The sequence below is a fragment of the Triturus cristatus genome, chromosome 3_2, assembly GCF_964204655.1.
Source record: "Triturus cristatus chromosome 3_2, aTriCri1.1, whole genome shotgun sequence".
In the NCBI taxonomy this organism is placed as follows: domain Eukaryota; kingdom Metazoa; phylum Chordata; class Amphibia; order Caudata; family Salamandridae; genus Triturus; species Triturus cristatus.
Window position 1 is genome coordinate 693212969 of NC_140584.1, and position 14316 is coordinate 693227284.

Sequence of the window (14316 nt, forward strand, 5' to 3'; positions counted from 1 at the left end):
GTCCAGTGTCGTTTTTTTTAGGATGGGGACAACTTGGCCAGCCTTGAGCGAATCAGGAATTGAGCCCTGTAGGAGGGAGGCGTTGATTATTGAGGTCCAGGAAGGGATGATAGCCTGAGAGGCGACAGTTAGAGGGGAGAGGATCATTTAAGTGAATGTTCGGTTTTAAGGAGGCAAGAATTCTCGAGATAGAGTGATCATCATAGATTTTAAAGTTGGACCAGTGCGCTAGGTTTTTGGGTGAGGTTTGGGAGGACAATGCGGAGAGAAGAGGTGGAGCTGGCAGATTTTGATTTTGGTGGTGGGTTGCGGATTTAAGTTCAATTCCAAGGGCAGAGATTTTTTCGCAAAAGAAGAAAGAGAAATCCTCTCTTGATATTAGGGGTTTAGGTGTTTCTTTGGAGATTTTCGCTAGTTTGTTGTATTGGTGTTTGACCAAGTCGAACAGCTTGCGAGGTCGATTTTTGGCATTCTCCAGTTCAGTTCTGAAGAGTTCTTTTTTAGTGTTGAGGATTTTCTTATTGTAGGCATTTCTGGCCTGTCGAGGAAGTTTTAGATGTGCTGCAGATGGGTGTTGTTTCCAGATTCGTTCAGTCTGTCGTAGGGATCTCCTCTCCTTGTTGAGGGATCCACTGAACCAGGGATTTCTGTCTTTGATCTAGGTTCTTTTTAATTTTAGAGGAGCCAGGTCATCGAGAATGTCAGATATGGTGGAGGAGTAATGGTCCGCTAGGTTGGTGACCGATGTGCACTGTGTAGGGGGGGTTCAGACTCACAACACGCTGCCAGTTTCTCGTGGTCGAGGTTCTTGGTGTCCCTAACCCATCATTTGGGAATCACGGGTTGAGGTGTCCATGATTTGTGGGTGCTGGGCAGGAGGAAGGTGATGGCGTGGTGATCAGACCAATCACAAGGATCAATGGAGATAAGTTTGACCGCTGATTCCTTAGCAATGATCCAGTCTATGGTGGCACCTTTCGAATGAGTAGGGAGGGAGCAGGCTTGGATAAGGGCTTGATTGGCTAAGAAGTCTCGGATGGCATTGACCTGAGGGTCCTTAGGATCGTTCCAATGCAAGTTAAAGTCGCCAAGGAAAATGTCGTTAGAGTTTGGAGACACCTTGGCTGTGATGATTTCCATGAGGAGGTCCGTAAAGGTGTCGTTCTTGTCCGGAGGGTGGTAAAAGATGTGAAGTTTGCACAGCTGTGAGGTGTTGGTGGAGATGGCGAGTGCGAGGTATTCGCAGGAGTCCGTGGGGTCCACTGGCAGTTCCGTAACAAGGAGGTTGGAGCGGTAGATACAGGCAATGCCACCCCCTTTTATCTTTGAGTGCCTGTCCATCCTTATGATGTTATAGTTAGGCGGGACTAAGAGGTCTAGGTAGGGCGATGAGGAATCCTTGAACCAAGATTCAGTCAAGGTCACTAGGTCCGATTTATGACTCAGGAGGAGGTCGCGACATCAGATGCATGCTTTACAGCTGATCGGCAGTTTATTAGGAGGCCGGCTAGGGAGGGATAGGAGTAGGAATGGGTGTCGAAGGTAGAAGCAGAGGTGGGAACTTTAGCTAGGTTGCTATTGACCACCCCTCTGATGCGGAGGGTAGCAGATCTGTTAGGATTGGTTGTAACCGTGCAGATAGGATGTTCTCCCCTCAGGTCTAAGGAGCATGGGGTTGTCAAGGCAGAGTCGTAGCTACTGAGGAGGTCAGCCACTTCATCCTGAGTGAGTTCTGAGGGATTAATTGTGTCAGGGGTGGGTTTGTAGGTGTGGAGGAGAGCAAGAATGTTCTCCTCAGAGAGGTGGCAGGGTTGCTTGCGTGGGCGCAAGTGTCTCAGGGATAGTGGTAGAGGGTAAAAGAGGGGCTTTGTGTGGGGGATGTGGGTCGCATTCTATGAGAGCCATAGATTCGAGAAGGAGAGTTCAGTGATGTGAAGGAGGTGCTTTAGGTCCAGAATCGATTTGTGGATGCTCAGTGTTAACTCGGAGGATCTATGGTGGAGAATATCAATATCTCCAAGAGAGGTATGTTCTGGTAAACCGGGGGCCATTTGCCAGGGAGCGGTTCTGATGGTATGTGCAGGTAGCCTAGTGGTTGGTTCAGGCGGGCTGAGGGCTGGTAGCAGGCGAACTATTGGGATGGAGTGAGGGGGCTAGGTCGACCCGCGTCCCTATGGGAGGGGAGACCTTACGGGCAGGGGGCCAAAAGGGTGGGAGCGGTTTTGTCTGACTGAAATTGCAACCAAGTGGAGGGGCTAACTCGACCAGAGTTCTGGGCCATATTAGGTGTTTCGATATCAGTGTTGTGAACCCTAGTGGGGGTTACGGTAGGCCGGTAGCAGGAGGTTAAGGGTTTAGGCACGCTTCTGGTGGTATGTGCTGGAAGCGTGATGGCGCTGCTGGGTTGACATGTGAGGTGGGCCCTAGGGGCCGTTTCGGAGTTCGACGGAGCGGGGATCACTAGATGGATCTTTGGTGTGTCACTCCTTGTCTTCGACCGGAGAGCGTCAGCACGCTCTGTTTTGATGGACCCTGATTTATCCTGGGTATTCGTGAGGGCCTGGTCCATCTCGCTTGTCCTCGCAGCGAACAGGTCTTGGGTCCGCGCCAATATGAGTATGTCTTCTAGGGCAATCTGTGACTGGCACAAGATGAGGCCTCTCAGCCTCTTGTCCCGGCACCCTTGAATGATCTCGGCCCTTATTTCCTTCTGCTGGTCATCTGCCATGCACGTGCTGGCCAGCTCGCGCAGGCGGGCATAGAACGCATCGATCGACTCCCCTTCTCGTTGGCGCACCCGACGCAACTTGAGTCGTTCAAAATCAGGGTTGAGTTGTGGGTCGAAATGGGCATCTAAGGCCGCTACCGCAGCTTCGTAATCCGCGGATGTACCTGTGTTTGGCAGGTGTTTGAAGAGCTTGAATATCTCATCTCCTGCATAGTGGAGGAGTAGCGACCTTTTCACTGCCCCGTCAGTCTCCATTTTGGCTACAAAGTAGTTGTTTAGTCGTTCTATCCAGATCTTCCACCTTGGGGACGCTGTCGCCAGGTCTTCCAACTTACTGAAGGGAAGTGGTACCCTGGTGAGGGCATGTTGCACTGGGACTTTGCTGGGCCTGGGACCGGTCTTCATCCGCCATGCATCCGTTGTACTGTAACCCTTTCTTGTACTACCTTGGCTTTTCTACTTGTCTGCTTGTCTGTAGATGTCTTTCTCCACTTCTCTCATGTTATATAGTTTATTTTTTTCTTATTTTTTTCATTTCCTTCCCACCTTTTCAGTTGCACTTTGTGTTGTCCTTCACACCTTGCTGCTTTATCGTTCTTTCTCACCAGAGGTATTTTCCCTTTTGTTCTTTATTGTTTTTCCAGGTGCTCCACTGCCATGTGGTCACTGTGCCACTTCCACGTTGCCCAGATTCCCCTTCTGGGGAGCACTCGCGTAGAACAAGAGCGTATGGCCGTCTGCTGGCTTTCCACTCCTTCCCCGCGGATGTAGACAGTCCTCACCAGTTGGCGCGGCATCATACGCATGCAGGGCGAGACTCCTCGAGATGGGGAAAGGCGGAGGGGTGATGCTGGGTGTCACTGCAAGGTAGCCAGGATGCTGGGAGCCCTCTGTTGGTGGCAGCACTCACCCTACGACAGCCGATGCGCGCACCGCTCTTCCATCACTGTGTGTCGCAGCGGGCCTTATGACGACCAACGCTGCAGCTGTAGAAGGCGCTGACGTCAGCCTGGAAGCAGGGCAAGTGGCGTGGAGCGTGGATCCCGGACCCCCTCGTCGCCAGTGTGCTGTCCCACCTTTGGCACTGCGGGGCTTGGGCAGGTAGGCTTCAGGGTCAGGGGATACTAGAGAGGGGGGGACAAATCAGAACAGACTTCACACACACAGTTAGCTGGTATTGGGATATTAACCACATGCGGTTCCTCCCCTTTTATTTAACACCGCAGGCCATGCCTGGCCTGCGGATGACGTGTGTACAATATCCGGCAGACTGGCCGGAGCACAGGACTTCTGACCCACTACAGTAAGCACAGTGCTGACATTTGTGATACAGGACAATGAGGTTTTGTGTACAGGGTGGTGAGATGTGAGATGTTTGCTCGGCACATACCAGTGCCTCACGTGTTTGTTTCCTGAGGAGCTTTCAAGCACTTGCTCAGGCTACTATATGCCCCCTCACATGCAGGGTGACTCATCACTGCAGAAGCCCTGGAGTACCAAGTGGCCGGGGCAGTGCCGCCCTCCCCCATTGTCCCTGCAGTAGGGGGTGGCTCGGGCAGGGTATAGAGGCGGGAGCAGGGCACAAACCTCAAGTGGCTGCAATTCTTGAGTCTCCTCAGTCGATAAACTGGCAGCAGGCTAGAGTCTCTCTTTCATTCAGAATCAGAGGTGAGCGAGCCAACAGAATTCCAGGGACAGCGAGGAAAGGGTCTGGCTCGGATCTTAGAGCTTGTGCACGTGCCGAGCTCTAAAAATGTTTGCTGTGTAAACCACGCAACAACCTTCGCGTCAAATGTGATAAAACCGCTTCAAAATTCACGAAAGTGTATTTCTTTAATATGTGAACCTTTGACATTAATAAATCTCATTACAGCATTGCACCGAGACGTACTTATTAACTAATAGTTTCTAAATATGAATCGCTAGTGGACTGATCGGCAAGACTATTGTGATGTATACACTGTAGGTGTCCCAGATTATTATAGAGTAACATTACAGTCAAATGAAGCACAGTAGGTTTTTGTGCAACTGGTATTCTGAACTCACACAGTTGAAAGGGCTTTCATACGTAACAACGAAGAAAAAATGTTTTGGTGAAATTAAATATTTGCCTCAGATCATATCATTTAGTCTCGGAAGTTGCGATTCATCCAAGTCTCTGGGTTCACTTTGTACAAATCAACCAGTTCGACTTTCCGTAGGTTATGGCTTTACTTTATTTTTACTTCCTTGTGCATGGTTATACATTTTTATACGGCTGGAACTCTAGCGTTACATGAGAGTAAGTTACATTACACTTTCACATTAATTTTCTATAGGCAGGGGGTTAGGTGATTTGCCCATCACCATAGGGTGTTGAGCTGACACCGAGACTCAAACGTGGTCGGCAGCATTGTCTGTAACACCCAGTGGCGGTTCCTCCACTAAGGCTTTTTTGCAGTGAAAGCAAGAGAAAATAAAATGATAATAACTCACATTATTATCATTTTATTTTCTCCTACTTCCTCCCACAGCTTTGTGTGAGGGGGCGGAGGAAGTGGAGGAGTGGTTGCAACCTCCTAAAGTGCGCAATAACTGCGTGGACGGCCCTCTCGGGCTGCCTAAAACAGTCATGAGCCCTTCGCATGTTCTCCATGCAGGCTGCATCGCAGCCAACATGGAGAACATGTCCAGGCCTCCAGTCAGCGTCTGAGCGCCGAAAAACGGCGCTCAGACCAATCACAATGCTGCTAAGGCAGTGTTATTGGCTGACTGGGAGCCTGGGTGTGCTTCTTGTGGCCCACTCCGAGTGAGGGAGGACTACAGAGGAGAGATGTGCAAGGAAGCGGCAAAAAGGTATGTTTTTAATTAAATGTTTTCTTAGCTGCTTCCCCCACATCCTCCCCCCTCCCGCATCCTCTCCCCTACCTCACGCGTCCTCTCCCCCTCCTGCCCCCGCCCCTGTCCCCACATTTCCAATCGGTGCCGTTTGCACCTGGTAACGCCACATCCTGGGTGGAGGGAGGTGTGGAGAGCCGTCCGAGCTCTACTATACTTTGTTACACTGGCATGCACTCCTTGGGGGGCTCGTCCCGAGGAGATAAATAAATGCCGGAAGATCGCTCGGGGTCTACCCTCCACTAACGATACACAGAGTGGTGTGTGGTAACTTCAGCGCTGAGCAGGGCCTTTGTATATCAGGCTGCGACGCACTACATTGGCGACGAGGCCGGTCGAAGTCCGGTGCCTCAATCACCCTACCTGCAGTGCTGGCGGCTCCTGCCTACGCTGCTCTGTTGCTGAGGGGCTGTGGTGCCACTCGTGAGGCCGCTGCTGTCACCCTGGGGCTGCCCTTTCCTCGCCCCCAACGTTGGTCTCCCGCTGTGCCTCCCGTTGGTGCTGGGAAGGCGTGCGACCGCCACCGTCATCGCCGCTAGTGAGCGGAAAGGAGCGCGGAACGGTGAGCTGCAGAAGGACCATGCCCTGATTGGCTGCGACGCCGAGCGTGCCTCCAGTTCTCCGCAGTGCATGCATACACGCTCCCAGACATCATGTGGGAGCGCACTGAAGGTGCTGACCAGCTCGCTGCCACAGCGCTAATCTGAAGACCCGGGTGAGTCACCAGAGAGCCTGTATGAGGCTAAGATCTAGCCAGCCCTGCAACCCACATGTCAACTGGGCCCCAGTAGGAGGAGACTAAACCAAGACAGCCTCAGAGGGGATTGAACTGCCTCTTCCCCGCTCCAAGTCTAAGGGAAACTGTATTCTCCGAAGGGAGGGCCCAAATCATCTACTGACGCCCCAGGCCCGCCAAGAGTGTGCCGCAGACTGGGCTACGTCAGACCCCTAGGCCCAGAGGGCGAGAAGGGTGACCTGCCTGCATAATCCACGTGCAGTCAAGACATTGCATCTGCATCCACGCACCGTTGAAACCATGAGCACGCCGCCACCTGCAGGCGCTGCAGCCCCGCAGGCTGATGAGGGTGAACCACAGAGAGGTACCAACGCCCCACCTCAGGTGCACAGCCACGCTGCCGTCTCCACACTGCCTCCCTTCAGCGAAACCGCGGACCTCGCCACGGCGGCCCCGCGTTGGAAGGCGTGGACAGGGCGCCTGAACCACTATTTTAAAGGTACGAAGGAAACTGATGGGACAGTGAAAAGGTCGCTGCTCATATACTATGGTGGCGCGGAAATCTATGACCTTTTCGAAACGTTGCCCGACACGGGGGACGAGGAGGACTACAAGGCAGCTGTTGAAGTGCTCAACAAGCATTTTGACCCCCAGCTCTACCCTGATTTTGAGTGATTCCACCTACGGCAGGCAAAACAGTCTGACACTGAATCCGTGGACATGTTTTATGCACGGCTGCGTAGGTTGGCAAGCACGTGCACCTTTGCCGATCAGAGAGAAGAGATACGCGTGCAAGTGATCCAGGGGTGTCGCTCCGTGCTACTGCAGAGATTGATACTCCAACAACCCGCAATATCCCTAGACGAGATTCTTGTCTTGGCCAGATCCCATGAGCTCTCGGATGCTCGGGCGGAGGAAGTGGAGGCGGCCCTACACGGAAGCCCCAAAGCATCTCATGGTCCCAGGTGTGCACCCATCAAAGAAGAGCGGGTCGATGCCATACAACGGCGCCCGAATACCTTCTGCCCCACGCCACGGCCACCACCGAGTGGAATGTGCGGCAACTGTGGCATGGACCACCCGCCGACAGGAGTATGCGGAGCAAAGGGGAAGATCTGCTCCCATTGCAGAAAGCGTAACCACTTTGCCAAGGTGTGTAGGAGCAACCGATCTCGACAAGCTTATGACAGACCTCGGGGAGCGATGCAACAGTTGCAACAGATGTCACTCAACGACCCTCAGACATTAAAGGACAGCCTGCCACAAGGGCGCAGCTTCGCCCTGGACGACGACGTGTTTGTCATATACTTCGTCAGCTGGTCAGACAAGCATAGACGGCCTCCCCCGATGTGCTCTGTCAAAGTGGAAGGATCCACGGTCAAAGCATTAATCGACACGGGGCATCCGCAAACGTTATGGATTCGGACCAATATGAGCGTTTGTCTCCACGACCCCCACTTGCACCCACAAAAGCCAGGATATTCACATATTGAGGGACCCATCCACTCCCCCTCAGAGGTGTAATCAAAGACACACCACGATGACCCGTTTCCACAACACGGAAGGGAAGAAAGGAACCCTCCTCAGCTGCCACACGGTGGAGGACCTAGGCCTGGTTTTCTTTGCCAACCAGATACATGACTCCCATGCCAAGGCCATCCTGCAAGAGTTCCCTAAGCTGTTATTCGTATCCCATATTACCGGCAGAGGCTGACTTGGCTCTTCCTGCGATCCTCGGGTTCCTGTTGCCAGTAGGTTACCCGCGTGACCCTAACGATCATTATCTACTACTAGTTGGGCATGGCATAAACTATTGAAACTCACCGGCTCAAGGATTCTCTATTCATCTGCACTGCCAGTGGCGGGAAATGGTTGGATCCCCATACTGCAGGAAACACTTGTGAAACGCACACTAGCTAAATTTCACTTGGTGACCTTCAGGGACCCCTTCCCAAAAGGACATGTGTTCTCCCACAATGGGGACCCCCGTTTCCATGATGCAAATGTTATGCATAAATTTGTGCTTCAGAGGTTGCAGAGTGCTCTGAAAGCTACTATGTACAGCTACCCGTTGGAACCCCCTGGGTTCCCTCTTTTAACGGGTATCATTAAGGATGGGGATGGCACACATCTTGTGGCTAGAATTTACAAGGCTGCAGTGGCCTTGTTGCCTTCCCGAGATGCGGGGATAAGAGGGGCTTGGGAGCGTGATTTGGGGCACCCCATTACCGACACACAATGGATCAGATGTTGTGCGCAAATTCATGGAGTCTCACCGAATCATAGGCATAAATTGTTACACTTTAAATTTCTTTTGAGGGCGTACAAATCACGAGTGCGCTCCACTGCATTAATCCATCTAGGTCGCATTTATGTCCGAAATGCTGCTCCCCTGATGCGGACTTCACACATCTCACTTGGATCTGCGTAAAGATAGGCAGCTATTGGTCAGCAGTTTTCATGGAAATCGCCAAAATTATAGACTTTGATGTCACGCCCATGCCACTAATGGCGCTCCTTGGGTACACGCATGACCTCCCCAAATCCAAACGTTGATTTGATGCCATTGCATTGCTTATTGCTAAGCGGGAAGTGGCGATCAATTGTGGCAATAAGCGCACACCTACAGTTAAGTCGTGGTTGCGCAGTATGACACACTGTAACACAAACAGTAATAACTATGCGCAACTACAGCTGCCTATGGCGAGACCCCTTGATATATGCCAACCGCTACACTTGTACCTCCAGAACACACCGATACTGCAGCCACACCAGTACCCTCACAGCCACTAAATGGGCCCATTGAGGCCAGGAGAGATGTTTCAGAGATAGTGGAGGTACTGAACCTATTGTAATTGACTGTCAGCTGTGCTATTCACCTCTTGTAACTTTGTGCACCCTTGTACCGGTTTTGGTTTGTGTTAAGAACCTGCATGATGTATCGGAATTGATATATGTGTATCCATATATACTGCTCTGTAACCACTGTTATTCTTGTTAAAATCAATAAAATGTTATTACATTTGTTTTTTTTAAAAGAGTTCCCCAAGTTGTTCAAGGGTCTGGGGAAGCTGAAGGGGAAGCAGTTTAAACTTCACATCGACACCACGGTCAGACCGACTGCTCTTCAACATCGAAGAGTGCCACTTAATCTCCACCCTCAGTGGAAGCAGAACTAAAAAGGCTAGACGTCATAGAGAAGGTGTCTGGCCCAACTCCATGGGTATCCCCGCTAGTCGTTGCCCGGAAACCAAAACAACCGGGAGCCATCCAACTATGCGCGGACATGAGACTTCCGAATCATGCGGTCAAGAGGGAGCGTCATCTCACGTCCACCATGGATGACATAGTGGCGGACCTAAATGGCGCCATGTGGTTTTCAAAACTGGACTTGAACGCTGGATACCACCAGCTTGAACTAGAGCCGAAGAGTAGGTATATTACCACGTTCTCTACCCACCTGAGCCTTAGGAGGTACAAGAGACTTAGCTTCGGGGTGTCGTCAGTGGCGGAGGTTTTCCAAAACGCCATCCGAGAAGCCCTGTCCGGCCTGCAAGGCGTAATCAATCTAAGTGACAACATCCTGGTGTTCACGAACACCCTTGAAGTTCATCACACTCACCTCCGAGCCACCCTTCAGCGGCCTGACTCTCCACAAGGCAAAGTGTTCCTTTTATCAGGAATCCATAGACTTTTTCGGATACATCTTTACACGCAAAGGGCTGAGGGTGGATCCCAAGAAAGCATTGGCCATCCGGGCGCCAGCACACCGAAGACACCCACAGAAGTCTGCAGCTTCCTTGGAATGGCCACTTACTGTGGCAGGTTCATACTGAATCTGAACTCTCTGTCTGAACCTCTTCGCACCCTCACTCTTAGTGACCAACCCTGGGAGTGGACTGCAGCAGCAAACACGGCGTTCAACACCATCAAGTCAGCACTGATGGACAAAACAGTAATGGCATACTTCCACCCAGGGCGATGCACAGAACTGGTCGTGGATGCCAGCCCTGTTGGCCTGGGAGCAGTCCTTCTCCAGGAACACAACCAGGAGACATAGATGCCGGTTGCCTATGCCAGTCAGGCCTTATCGGACACTGAAACAAGGTATGCATAGATAGAAAGAGAAGCCCTCGCAATAAAGTGGGCGTGCCAGCACTTCCATCTGCACCTTTACGGACAAGAGTTCCATGTGGTAATGGACCGCAAGCCGTTACTTCCGCTGTTTGCGGGATCATCAAGACTAGCACCCCCAAGGATCGAAAGGTGGGCCGTACAGCTGCAGGCATACAACTTCAAGGTCGTATACCGCCCAGGGGCTCACAATCCAGCGGACTATCTCTCCAGACACCCTGAGACGACGGACACCAAATACCCCCACACAGATGATGCATACTCGGAAGCCTTTGTCAAAATGATCACCTATGAAGCGTGTCCCAGAGCAATGACGCTGGAGGAAATTGGGCTGGCAACAGCCAACGATGAAACGCTAGCAAAAGTCAAAAGTGCCTTAGTGAACAAAGGGTGGGCCTGCTTCCTGGATGGTGCCCTGCCACTCATCGCCGAAGAAAGCCATGCCCGGCAGCAACTCTGGAGGATCCGCAGCAAGCTGAGCGAAGGAGAGCACAGGGTCGTACTGAGAGGGCATGTCATCGTCATCCCAAAAGTGCTGCAAGAAAGGCTTGTAATGTTAGCACATTTTGGGCACCAGGGGATGGTGAAAACCAAAGCATTCTTGCGGAATAAGGTATGGTTCCCAGGAATGGACACCATGGTGGAAGACAAGATACAACAGTGCCACTCCTGCACAATCACCGGCAGTGACCCCGCACCTGCGCCAGTCATCACCAAAGAGCTGAGCGAAATACCCTTGTCCAAGGTTAGCATCGATTTTGGAAGCTTCCCGGATACCGCCACACACAGGTGCTAGTGGACTCCTTTTCAAAATTCCCAATTGTGGAACTGATCGCATCAACAGCGTTCACGTACGTAAAAAGGACAAGATCTTTGCACTCATGGGCCTACCAGAGGAGATCCGGTCTGACGGGCACCCTTTTCAAGGCCGGGAGTTCCAAGCGTACCTTGAGAAGAAGGCGATTCATCACAGGAACATCACTCCACTGTGGCCACAGGCTAACAGAGAGGTAGAGCACTTCATGCGGACCCTCAACGGGGCACTGCGCATCGCCGTGGATCCGGAGGAAGATGCAGACTCCGTGCTGAACCAGTTTCTGGATGCCTACAGACAGACCCCTCATAGCACCACCCGTTGCGCACCGTCGCATCTGTTCTTCAAGAGGGCCCCATGGGATAGCATTGCAACGGAACCGGCATGGAAGCCTCCGGAGAGAGACGATGCACCCGTACAAACCAGGAGGGCAGAGACGAATCAAAAGGCCAGTGTAGCCAGAGGAGCCCAAGCACCACAGGTGAAAGTGGGAGATTGCGTGGTGGTCAAGGACAGATACCCCGGTTGGAAGTTCCGGAAGGCATACGAGCTGGAGGTGTGGACTGTGGTCCGCGTTCAAGGAACAATGATCTCTGCCCAAAGGGGCAATCAGGTGGTTACCCGGAACGTCGCATGTTTCAAGAAAGCTCAAGGGTCAACAACTGACTCTGAAGAGCTCGACGTGTCCGGCGAGACCGCGAGTCATGCCGATATCGGCTCACCAAGCCCAACAGTTTCCCTACAGGAGTCCCAGGGAACAAGAGATGGCATGACTGCCTCTGCCCCAGAGACGTCGAACCATGGCCTTGTAATTGTCCCATCATCAAATGTTCCAGCTCAAGCAGAGGCTAGTTCCAACTCTCGGAGCCAGAACTATGGTCTCCGGCCGAACCCTGTCCCAAGCCAGAAGTTCAAGGACTTTGTGTGCACGTCCCCGTGAGCATGCCAGCTATGATGGACAAGTGCTAAAGAAAAGTTGGGATGTAGAGAGCCGTCCGGGCTCTTCTATACTTTGTTACACTGGCATGCATTCCTCGGGTGGGCTCGTCCTAAGGAGATAAATAAACGCCGGAAGACCGCTAGGGGTCTTCCCGACACTAACGATACACAGAGTGTTGTGTGGTAACTTCAGCGCTGCGCAGGGCCTCTGTATATCAGGCTGCGACGCGCTACAGGAGGGAGGCAGACAGAAGTCATATGAAAGCTCGGCTAGTTATGGACTCGACCTGAATCACAGCCAGGGTTCAGGCTCGAGCCTGGCTCGAGCTAACTGGCTCGCCACCTCGACTCAGAAAGAAGACCCTCAAGCAGCGGAAGGAAAGACCTGAGCTCTTTGGAGGGAACCTAGACACTAGAAGCAGCATAGAGAGATCCCCTCCCCCCCAAGAATTAGGACCCTCAGGGAGCGGAAGGAGACCTAAACCCCTCTGTGACACAGAAACAGAGGGAGGAGGCCAGAGCTCCTTTCTGGCAGGGAAAACAAGCATTTGCAATGGAAAAGGTCTCGCATTTTCAAAACTTTGACCTGTTGGTATTGCAAATAACAATGCCTTTTATTATTGCAGGTTTTTAAACATATAAATAGAAAGCATTGTCATTTACAATGCCAATAGTTAAAAATCTCGCAAATTTTATTTATTTATTTAAAGAGTTTTATATAGCGCTGGCTAGACCAGAAGGTATCAGAGCGCTTTACATAAGGTTCCACAAAGTAGCAAAAATTACATCCGTTACAAGATACAGAATATACCAGTAAAAACATTTAAGTCGCACAGAGGACGAGGTTCATGGAGTGAAGAAAGTAAGGGGGTAGGGAAAAGGAGTTGGGGGAGATACGTTGGAGAGATGAAGGGAAAGTTTGTCCAAGGTCCGGCTGGGTAGGTGACGGCCGAGGCGGAAGTCCATAGCCCATCTCCTCAATAGCTATCAGGTAGCTCCACCGGGCATCAGCCAAATAGCTAGGTCTTCTCGGAAAAATATTAAAGAAGACGAGAAGAAAGGAGCATAGAGAGAGAAGGGGGTGGGGTGAAGGGGTGGGAGGGGTTTCGACGGAGAGACTAAAGAAAGTCTGACCAAAGTCCGGCTGGGTAGGTGACAACCGAGGGGGAGTCCCCAGCCCATCTCCTCTTTAGCTATCAGGTAGCTCCACCGGGCATCGGTCAAATAGCTAAGTCTCCACAGTAACGGGAAAGATCCCAGAGTCAATTTTATTTATTTATTTCGGAGTTTTATATAGCGCTTACAAGACCCGGGGGTATCAGAGCGCTTTACAACATAAATGAATAGAAAAACATAAAAAACAGTACAGCGAGTATCATTTGTGATTTGGTGGCCAAAAAGATCGAGGTCATTGGCCAGATGCATAGAGATGGCGGTTGATGAGAAGTTCTTTTAGTTGTCTCTTGAAGATCGTGAAGGAGGGATTAGTCCTGATGTGGGTAGGGTGAGAGTTCCAGATTTTTGGGGCATTTCCAGAGAAAGAGCGGGAGAGGGCTTTTTGTTTGTGACTCTTTGGGGGGATTAGGAGGAGCGAGTTGGAGCTTCTTAGGTTTCTTGATTGTCCAGCTTTTGTGAGTTTGGCAGCTAGGTAGTCCGGTTTGCCTGTGTGCAGGGCTTTATTGGTGAGACAGGCAGTTTTGAAGGCGCAGCGTGCTTCGATGGGTAGCCATTTTAGGGCCTGTAATGCAGGGGTGATGTGGTCATGTTTCTTGGTACCTGAGACCATTCTTGCTGCTGCATTTAGGGTGGCTCTCAGGGGGGCTGCATGTGTTTTTGCTGTCCCAGTTAGTGTGGCATTGCCATAGTCAAGTCTGGACAGAACTAGGGATTGGGTTGCAGTTTTTAGGTCATTGGGGGGTATAAAAGGTTTGATTTTGTTGAGGAGTTTTAGGTTGTATAGGGCGCCTTTTGCTGTGGATTTGATGTGCGAACTCATGTTGAGGCTTGAGTCTAGAGAGATCCCTAGTGATTTGACTGTGTTTGCTGGAGTGAGTTTGCAGTTTAGGGAGTCAAGGTTGTTTATCCATT